The following is an 11,266-nucleotide window of genomic DNA, read 5'->3' as shown; positions in this document are numbered from 1 at the left end:
CGAGTCCTCGGGGTGCTACGTTAGTCTAGCGTGTATACGGGGTTATCCAGGAGTATCCAAAAGTTGAAAAAATACCTCACTTATAATAGCCGCATAGCAGCTGCTCACACCAACTGACCATAGTCCATGCAAAAATAGAAAGCGGAACACCAAATTGTTTTTCTTCATAATTTATCCAATAATATTTCATCCAGCATATACACAAATAGTAGAAATAATTCTGCAATATATTCAACACTGTGAACTAATCATCCAGACTGTGGTACGGGATTGAACAAGATTCCAACAGATCCTGGGTGTGGGTGATCCCTTCTCAATTTATATATCTCAATAGAGATCTAAGGGGTAACGTTTCTCCTTATGGAGAGTGACACACCAGCTCTGGCACGTCAAGGTAAGGAGGCTTATTCGCCATGCAATGCTCCTCTGGGAAATGTAATATGTAAATTGCCTCTTCAGAGATCTCGGTCCAGAGCCTCTCACCTAGCCAAATCAGGTCTCATACTCTGCACTGACGAGGGCCAACAGCCCGAAACACCTTGTCTGCAAATTGAGATTCTGATTTGGCTTCTATCCTAAGTCATATTGCACGACTCGTTAAAGGGTTGATTGTGACTTGTAGGATTGCGGCTTCCAATAGGTGGCGCTATAGAGTACAAGTCCTCTTTTTCTCTGAAGAGGCAATTTACATATATCTCAACAAAACGCCAACTGACACGTGGTTGAATACCAAAGGTTTTATTGAATGTGGTAGACCTAAATGTGGTTTGTGCAACAATTCATAGAACACAATAGGAATTTAATCACTTTACAGTTGTGGGTATTGAATATGTCACCAGACCAGCTAAGGGGGAGATTGGTATAAAAAGTACACCCCAGAGAAGCCTTGTGGATTCTGGAATTGGACTCCAGATTCCGCAGTGATATGAAGCTTCGTTCAGACCTTGTATCCATTTACTGAATTGTGTTTTTTCCTCTTTTATAGTAATTATACATAATATACACATTATAGATGCAGACACTTCATTCTTCTATTGCACGGATGCTTTTTGTTGTGGATATATGATCGTCCATAGGGGTAATGTAGACATACTTGCACATGTCCATTTGGGGCTGGGGGTCTCCGCTGTGCATTAGACACTATGATGTGTATAAGAAGCCGGTTACTGGTTATTTATTATGCCATGCAGAAGAACTGAACACAAATGCTGGTTCGAAACGCGTAGATTTTTTGCTACTATCCCCAGAATGTCATATTTTATAATGCTTCCATGATTTTAATTTGGATTTTTCAATAAAAGTTTTTGTTTTTATTCACATCTCCCGAGATCTCAATCTGTGCATGCTCCGGAGGCCATTTTGCCGAAGCACACCGCAGGGCTATGGCTACGGGATAGGGAACCTCCACTCACCACCGACTTTTGAGGATAGGGCCGCAGCATCGCCCCACTCCCGCCACCACCACCACCGCCTTGAATCAGCGACCCTTCTGAGGACGGGGCCCACAGCATCGCCCCGCTCTTGCCGCCGCCAACCTCCTGTATCTGTGACCCTGATCTGACACCGCCCCCCAGGTATAATACCTTTGCATTATAAGATCACCCCCCCCCCCCAAATTTTGAGGAAAAAACTGCGTCTTCTAATCTGAGAAATACGGTATTTATAAAAGATTTCCTAGATCGTGAACATGAATACGGCTTCTCTCCTGTGACTTCTCTCATGTGTAATAAGACTTGTTTTATTTATAAGAGATTTCACACATTCTGAACATGAATATGGAGTCTCTCCTGATGTCGAATAAGACCCCTTTTCTCAATGAAGGACTTTCTTCATATTGAACAAGAAAATGTTTTTTCTCCCATGTGAATTTTCTCATGTGAAACTAAATGTGATTTTTGTGTAAAACATTTCCCACACAGTGAACATGAATACGGCTTCTCTCCAGTGTGAATTCTCTCATGCATAGTAAACTTTGTTCTTTGTTTAACAGATTTCCCACATTCTGGACATGAATATGGTTTCTCTTCTATATGAATTCTCTGATGTATACTAAGATGCCCTCTATCTGTGAACGACTTCCCACATTCTGGACATGAATACGGCTTCTCTGGTGTGTGACTTTTCTCGTGTTTCATAAGATCTAATTTTTCTGTAAAGCCTTTCCCACAGAGTTAACATGAATATGGTTTCTCCCCGGTGTGAACTCTATGATGTGTAACAAGATGTGATTTATTTCTAAAACATTTCCCACATTCTGAACATGAATATGGCTTCTCTCCTGTGTGAATTTTCTGATGTGTAATAAGATTCCCTTTATCTCTGAAGGACTTCCCACATTCTGAACATGAACACGGCTTTTCTCCTGTGTGAACTTTCTGATGTTTAACAAGATTAAATTTTTCTGCAAAGCACCTTCCACATTCTAAACATAAATACGGTTTCTCCCCTGTGTGAGTTCTTTTGTGTGCATCAAGATATGATTTCCTTTCAAAACATTTCCCACATTCTGAACATGAATACGGTATCTCTCCTGTATGAATTCTCTGATGTACAATAAGATACCCTTTATCTGTGAAGGACTTCCCACATTCTGGATATGAATATTCTCCTGTGCGAATTTTCTTGTGTAAAACAAAATGTGATTTTTGTGTAAAACATTTCCCACACAGTGAACATGAATAAGGCTTCTCTCCAGTGTGAATTCTATAATGTTTATCAAAACTTGATTTATTTTTAAAAGATTTCCCACATTCTGAACATGAATATGGCTTCTGTCCTGTGTGATTACTCTCATGTTTCACAAGATTTGCTTTATCTGTAAAGCATTTCTCACAGTGTGAGCAAGAATATGGCTTCTCTCCTGTGTGAATTCTCTGATGTGTAATAAGACTCCTTTTATCTTTGAAGGACTTCTCACATTCCGAACATGAAAATGTCTTTTCTCCTGTGTGAATTCTCCCATGCATAACACATTTTGATTTAGTTGTAAAGCATTTCCCACATTCTGAACAGGAGTATGGCTTTTCTCCTTTGTGTTTTCTTTGTGTCTGAGCTGAGCTTTTAGCAAGTTGCTTGTCACACTGAAGTCTTGTATCCACTGTCACCTGGACTTTTGGTAATAATGCGAGATTGCTCAGGAGATGATTCCTCATGATCAGGAGGATTATAAGAAGGTGAAGTGCTGTGAAGTCCAGGAGGTGCAGGAAGGGTGATGAGGTTTTCTCCTTTAGAGTGCTTCATGAGATCTTCTTTTTTACAACTTCGTGATAAACCGTTATTATCACAAGGATTTCCTATCAGGATGAAAGATGGATTAGATGTGAATACAAAAGGGATTTCTAAATGTATTTGCTGGAGCTCACAGTGAAGACCCTCGTCAGTGAAAGTACCAGTAATAAGGAGGACAACTACATGCCATAACATTAACACAATGACGGGTAAAGTGAATGACACTTATAATCTGGTGACATTGGCACAAGTCAGGGGTGGCAGAGATTAGACAGCAAATTGACAGTTCCTAAAGGGAACCTGGCATCAGGTTTTACCCCCTTGATGTACCACCAGTGCCATTTCACTCTCGCAGCAAGCTTCCTATCATGCAATTAGTATAGAAAAGTGTCCACACAATTAAAAATGGAGTGTCAATATTTCCGCACCATATACAAATGAGACTGACTTGTCACAAAGGTAAAGTTACATCCAGAAGTAGTCGAACTCCAGCCACCATAATCATATCCACAGCACGCCTAAGGACATAATAGGAAATCTTAGAAGGAGACAGAAATAGTACTGAAGATACATTAAGAGGATGAATCCTAATTACAGGTTTGACAGAGAGAAAGAGTGGCCCATCTGTCAATCCATTATCTCCCCCACAATATGATCCTGGGATGGCGATGAGTTGCTTTGCCAACTAGAAGCTTACCAATGGCCTAAGGCTCGGCAACGTTCAACAGATTACAAGATTGGATGTGAGACTGAGTCTATTAAGCTACATGCCAGGATAACAAGGACAGTATTTTTGGGAGAAAAACTGGCATTTTGCTCGGTCTGGGCTCATCCAGCATACCAAGAGGAGATACCTGAAACATGTTCATATCCACAATGCCTTGGGTGAGAACATTCCTTTTACATTATACATGTTGATTGTTGAATCAAGGATCATTTGCTATGGTTTGGTATCGTTGCATTGCTTTAATGATTTTTTGTGTTATTATGGTACCCTCTCTGCCACGGAGATGCAATTTGTGACTGAGCCTGCTGGCATTGGCTCGAAGTACCATGGTGGTAGTCACCGGAAATGGTCTTCCTGCAATCTTGAAGGAGTTCCCAGAGACGCTTAGCACTTGTTGGCCCTTTTGCCTTCACTGTGCGTTCCAGCTCACCCCAAACCATCTCGATTGGGTTCAGGTCTGGTGACTGTGGAGGCCAGGTCATCTGGCGTAGCACCCCATCACTCTCCTTCTTGGTCAAATAGCCCTTACACAGCCGGGAGGTGTGTTTGGGGTCATTGTCCTGTTGGGGTCATTGTCCGGATGGAATAGCATGCCGCTGCAAGATGGTTCAGTATGCCTTCAATTTTGAATAAATCCCCAACAGTGTCATCAGCAAAGCACCCCCACACCATCACACCTCCTCCTCCATGCTTCACGGTGGGAACCAGGCATATAGAGTCCATCCGTTCACCTTTTCTGCGTCGCAAAAAGACATGGTGGTTGGAACCAAAGATCTCAAATTTGGACTCATCAGACCAAAGCACAGATTTCCACTGGTCTAATGTCCATTCCTTGTGTTCTTTAACCCAAACAAGTTTTTTCTGCTTGTTGCCTTGTAGCAGTGGTGTCCTAGTAGCTATTTTACCATGAAGGCCTGCTGCACAAAGTCTCCTCTTAACAGTTGTTGTAGAGATGTGTCTGCTGCTAGAACTCTTGTCTGGCATTGACCTGGTCTCTAATCTGAGCTGCTGTTAACCTGCGATTTCTGAGGCTGGTGACTCGGATAAACTTATCCTCAGAAGCAGAGGTGACTCTTGGTCTTCCTTTCCTGGGGCGGTCCTCATGTGAGCCAGTTTCTTTGTAGCGCTTGATGGTTTTTGCAACCGCACTTGTGGACACTTTCAAAGTTTGCCCAATTTTTCGGACTGACTGACCTTCATTTCTTAAAGTAATAATGGCCACTCGTTTTTCTTTACTTAGAATTTGTATTATGGCAAGAAAAAAGCAGCTAACAGTCTATTCAGTAGGACTATCAGCTGTGTATCCACCTGACTTCTGCACAACACAACTGATGGTCCCAACCCCATTTATAAGGCAAGAAATCCCACTTAGTAAACCTGACAGGGCACACCTGTGAAGTGAAAACCATTTCCGGTGACTACCTCTTGAAGCTCATCAAGAGAATGCCAAGAGTGTGCAAAGCAGTCATCAAAGCAAAAGCTGGCTACTTTGAAGAACCAAGAATATAAGACATATGTTTCACACTTTTTTGTTAAGTATATAATTCCACATGTGTTAATTGTTACGCACACGCCCGGACTGACTGGCGTGAGCGTGATTAGCGATCCCACTGAACCATGAACCGAGGAGTGCCTGGAGGGGCGTAACTAAGTATCAACTTGGTCCGACCAAGGTCACACGGCGGCTCAGTCGACTCCGTGAACCAGGGAGGAACTGAGCAGAGGGACCAGGTGCTACTCCAGGTCAGACCCCGGTCACAGCTGTTTGCCCACACCGGGGAATGCAGGAAAAGGCAGGTTAGGCTGGCATACAGACAAGTGGGTACTGGCAGGCACGGCTGGTATGCAGACAGGTGGGTATTGGCAGGCACGGCTGGAATGCAGATAGGTGGACACTGGCAGGCACGGCTGGCATGCAGACAGGCGGGTACTGGCAGGTAGGAATCCGGGCAGAATAGGGACCAGTACAGACTGGGACACAGGAACGGAGCCGCAGGTGCGGTAGACAAGCAGAGCAGAGCAAAACCCGCAGATGCGGTAGACAAGCAGAGCAAAACCCACTGGTGCGGTAGACAAGCAGAGCAGAGCAAAACCTGCAGGTGCGGTAGACAATCTGAGCAGAGCAAAACCCACAGATGTGGTAGACAAGCAGAGCAGAACAAAACCCGCAGGCACGATAGACAAGCAGAGCAGAGCAAAACCCGCAAGCGCGGTAGACAAGCAGAGCAGAGCAAATCCCACAGATGCAGTAGACAAGCAGAGAAGAGCAAAACTCGCAGATGCGGTAGACAAGCAGAGCAGAGCAAAACCCGCAGGCGCAGTAGACAAGCAGAGCAGAGCAAAACCCGCAGGCAAGGTAGACAAGCAGAGCAGAGCAAAACCCGCAGGTGCGGTAGACAAGCAGAGCAAAGCAAAACCCGCAGGTGCGGTAGACAAGCAGAGCAGAGCAAAACCCGCAGGTACGGTAGACAAGCAGAGCAGAGCAAAACCTGCAGGCGCAGTAGACAAGCAGAGCAAAACCCGCAGGCGAGGTAGACAAGCAGAGCAGAGCAAAACCCGCAGGCGAGGTAGACAAGCAGAGCAGAGCAAAACCCGCATGTGCGGTAGACAAGCAGAGCAAAGCAAAACCCGCAGATGCGGTAGACAAGCAGAGCAGAGCAAAACCCGCAGATGCGGTAGACAAGCAGAGCAGAGCAAAACCCGCAGATGCAGTAGACAAGCAGAGCAGAGCAAAACCCGCAGGCGAAGTAGACAAGCAGAGCAGAGCAAAACCCGCAGGCGCAGTAGACAAGCAGAGCAGAGCAAAACCCGCAGGTGCGGTAGACAAGTAGAGCAAAACCCGCAGGTGCGGTAGACAAGCAGAGCAGAGCAAATCCCACAGATGCAGTAGACAAGCAGAGCAGAGCAAAACCCGCAGATGCGGTTGACAAGCAGAGCAGAGCAAAACCCGCAGATGCGGTAGACAAGCAGAGCAGAGCAAAACCCGCAGATGCAGCAAACAAGCAGAGCAGAGCAAAACCCGCAGATGCAGTACACAAGCAGAGCAGAGCAAAACCCGCAGGTGCGGTAGACAAACAGAGCAGAGCAAAACCTGCAGGTGCGGTAAACAAGCCGAGCAGAGCAAAACCCGCAGGTGAGGTGAACGAGCTGAGCAGAGCGAAACCGCAGGTGCGGTGAACAAGCTGAGCAGAGCGAAACCGCAGGTGCGGTGAACAAGCTGAGCAGAGCGAAACCACAGGTGCGGTGAACAAGCAGAGCAGAGCCCAGATACACACAAGGTACTTACAATGAAGTAGCGAGTGTACACAAAACTTGCAAACAGAAGTTCAGAGACATCGAGTTGAAGTTAGGTGCAGGTTCAGACACTGCACGAAAAGGGAAGGTTCGGACATAGAGACAAACAGGTAACAGGCTAGGACACAGTTCAGACAGAAACTGAACCAGGAATAAGATACAGGAACGAGCCTGGGAACTCAGCCCCCAGGGTGGCGGAGACAGACTAGAAGTCACAGATACAGGTAACAGGCCTGGGTATTCAGCCCCCAGGGGCAGAAACAGACAAGATACAGAACAGGACCTGGTAACTCAGTTGCACAGAACACACTGAATGAAAGTGTTGCTCAGGCACCCCCTACTGGGTGGAGGGGGTTCAAGTATCCAGTGATTCACAGCAATAGGCTGGGGAGGCATTAGGAATGCGCACACAGTAACTAAAAGAATCAGGCAGTAGCCGCGCCGCCGCCCTAAGCAATCAGACAAGAGACACAGCAGGTACTGGAGCAAAGTGTGCAGCCTGGATTGATAGGTAACATGGCGGTCTTGCATGGTGGGAGGTGGTAAGCCATGCCAGCACGCCGCCAGGGATGTTACATTAATTCATAGTTTTGATGCCTTCAGTGTGAATGCACAATTTTCAAAGTAATGAAAATACAGAAAAATCTTTAAATGAGAAGGTGTGGCCAAACTTTTGGTCTGTACTGTAGTTGCTTGGGTTTCCTCTTCCCGGGCTGATATACCCTGTAATTCACCTCCCCAATCTTTTCCCGGACTTCGTATAGCCCTTGCCACTTGGCAATGAGCTTACTTTTTGCTTTGGGCACTGTAAGGTGGCTGCCGGACACACAGTGGATGAGAGATATGCATCACCAAGGTGCATGTCTTCTGTGATATAAGCCTGGAGCAATGCTCTAGTACGCATAGTACTAAGAGAGGTTAATCAGCCATGTTACGTCCAGCTCTAATTGTGAGCATCTGAAGAGTTAGCGCGTGTGGGCTGCTCACCATATCTCCACACCTGGGTGTGGTTCACATGATAATATGTAGTCTGTTTATGGGTACCCCCTCTATATCTGTTCTTTACTCTGTAATGATGTCCAATTTACTGGGGGTGCACCGGGACAATTTTTTTAAATATTGGAAGCAACAGTTGGAGGATGTGGAGATTCCCGATAATAAATTCCAACCTGTCCTAATCTTAAGAAAACACATTATAAATGAAGCATGGAAAGAAACTCAGTATAAAATTATGCATGGGGCCATTTATGCCCTTAACATACCTAAGAAAAATCCACTAGCAAATAGGCTAACTGCATGTCCTAAAAGCCACCTTCCTTATTCCGACCTTATACACGGCCTTTGGTCATGCCCTGCGTCAGTTTCATATTGGGGACAGGTATCAGATATGATTAACACCATTTTGGGGTCCAGGATATACCCTCTCTCCTTATCTAGCCTTGTTGCACTTCTGGAGTAACACAGAGAACCCTAGTGGAAAGATAGGAGGCCCACCCAAATTGCTCCACACCCTGCTTATCCTGGCAATAAAACAGATACTTAAATATTGGCTAGACTCCAACACCCCCCCATTGCAGAAATGGCATCTCAAATTAAACATTTTATGGAGGTGGACCAACAAGAAGCCCTTTCTAATAAGGAAACGCAAGCTAGCAAATGTCTTCCAAAATGGAAACAGTTTATTGTGAACTGTTACTCACTAAATGAAAAAAAGAAAATGGTGGAACCCTTCACTTCTACAGCTTGGGTACAAATCGGAGGATCTTAAAAATAGCCTGGGAGCACTATGCTTAAATTAAAGAAGGGGAAGAAAGAGTAGAGAAATCACTAGGCAAGTAGTCTCATTATAGACTGATCACTTTTCCATGACGGCTTTTATAAGTTATATTATCAGTTAGATTTTATGTCAGCTTAGTTGATGAAAGTTATAAAGTTATAAGTTCTTTAGTCCTGGTTTTGTTTGTCATACCAGTCAATCCTATGAACAATGTAATTATCTACCCAGTCTGCGTACGGGGATCTGATTATCTTCTTTAACTGGTTCCCGACTGCCCACTGTACATAAACGTCGGCGCTGCCTGGGCTCTGTGCAGCGCCGACGTTTAAAAACGGTGGGTGGTCCCACAGCGCTCAGGACCCCCAGGGTCCTGCTAGCGCTGCGATTCCGGTGCAGAGCGATAGCTCTGACAGGGGACATCATCGGGACCTGATTGGATCAGGTCCCAATGATGTTAATTAACCCTTTGCTATCTTCTATATGCCACGATCTATAGTGATCGCGGCATATAGAAGATAGTGAGAGGAGAGGGGGTCGTCAACTTACCTCTCCGACGGCCCCCTGATAGCTTCCAGGACCTTCCATTGTTATGGCACCTGGAGGTCACATGACCGCCTCCAGATCTGCCATATATGGTGTCCTGCTATGCTCAGCCCTGCAGCTGAGTCCAACAGGAGACACTGACTGTGAAACAGTCAGAAAATATGTCATGCAATGTAATATATGTCTATTACATTGCATGACATCAGTGATTAGAAAAGTAAAAATGTAAAAAAAAGTCAAAAAAAATGTTTTCAAACTGTTAAAAAAAATCACAAAATAAATAAAAATAAATAAATAAAATATTAAACCAATAAATCCGTATATTTATGCAAAACCAAAAAGAGTACACATATTTGGTATCGCCGCGTCTGAAACAACCCGATCTATAAAACTGTCACATTAATTAACTCCTTCTGTGCACACCGTAATAAAAATAAATAAAAAACGGAGCAAAAAACTATGCTTTTTCATCATATCTCCAAACAAAAAGTGGAAAAAAATGCGATCAAAAAGCAAAATGGAAATAAAAATGGTACCGCTGAAAACGTCATCTTGTTCTGCAAAAAAAAAGCCGCCATACAGCTCCATCAGCCAAAAAATAAAAAAGTTATAGCTCTCAGAATAAAGCGATGCAAAAAAAATATTTTTTCTATAAAATTATTTTATTGTGTAAAAGCGCCAAAACATAAAAAAAATACAGTAAGTGTAGTATCGCTGTAAACGTACTGACCCGAAGAATAACGCTGCCTGATCACTTTTACCACACGCAGAACGGCATAAAAAGAAAACCTCAAAAAACAATTCCTGAATTGTTGGTTTTTGTTAATTTTACCTCCCAAAAAATGGAATAGAAAGCGATCAAAAAATGTCACGTACCCAAAAATGGTACCAATAAAAATGTCAACTCGTCCCGCAAAAAACAAGCCATCACATGACTCTGTCGGCCGAAATATGGAAAAATTATAGCTCTCAAAATATGGTGATGGAAAAACTAGATTTTGCAAAAAAAAAAGCGTCTCTTAGTGTGTGACAGCTGTCAGTCATAAAAACCCGATATAAATCTGGTATCTCTGTAATCGCACCGACCAGAGGAATAAAGTAATCTCATCACTTATACCGCATGAGGAACGGCGTAAAAAATAAATAAAACCAATTCTTCACCTACTACTGATTTGTTTTTTATGTCTCCCAAAGATCGCAGTGAGGCTCTGCTCACATTTATCCTGCGCTCTACGCTGAGCGCTTACACCAGAGTTTCCGTGTAAATCTCTGAAATACGTGATTCAGCCGGAATCCATGATGGAAGATTCCCTGTAATGAGGCAGATATAGGCCACTGTGGATGCCGTCTAGCCTGTGATCCCACGGTGTCATTTGTTTTAGGCGTGCATAAAAGTGCGGTTGGCCACAGTTTTGTGCACTTCTGAGAAAAAGGACACCGCTAAACAGAGGCCAGACGGAGTCCAGAGTAACTCTGCTGCCTCATTATAGTGAATGGATCCGGCAGGGGTTTCATCTGAATTACATCACTTGGAAATTTAGATGGAAACCCCGATGTAAGTGCTCAGCCTCGAGCGCCGGATAAATGTTACGTAAAATGTTCCCAATAAAAGCTTCAACTCAGTCCTCAAAAAAAGCTAGTCCCCACTCAGGTCCGTCATCTGTCAAAAATATTCCAAGTTACTGGTAGCAGAAAGG

The 11,266-nt window shown here is 44.2% G+C and overlaps 1 pseudogene; it reads right to left on the bottom strand.

Moving 5' to 3' along the window:
• Positions 1-944: 944 nt before the first annotated feature.
• The window catches only part of LOC141220288 (uncharacterized), a 53,108-nt pseudogene continuing 42,786 nt past the window's right edge, over positions 945-11,266 (bottom strand).

The sequence above is a fragment of the Phyllobates terribilis genome, unplaced genomic scaffold, assembly GCF_046119375.1.
Source record: "Phyllobates terribilis strain yellow unplaced genomic scaffold, ASM4611937v1 Scaffold_279__1_contigs__length_2497574, whole genome shotgun sequence".
In the NCBI taxonomy this organism is placed as follows: domain Eukaryota; kingdom Metazoa; phylum Chordata; class Amphibia; order Anura; family Dendrobatidae; genus Phyllobates; species Phyllobates terribilis.
Note: the sequence above shows the minus strand (reverse complement) of the source record. Positions and strands in the feature narration are given on the sequence as shown.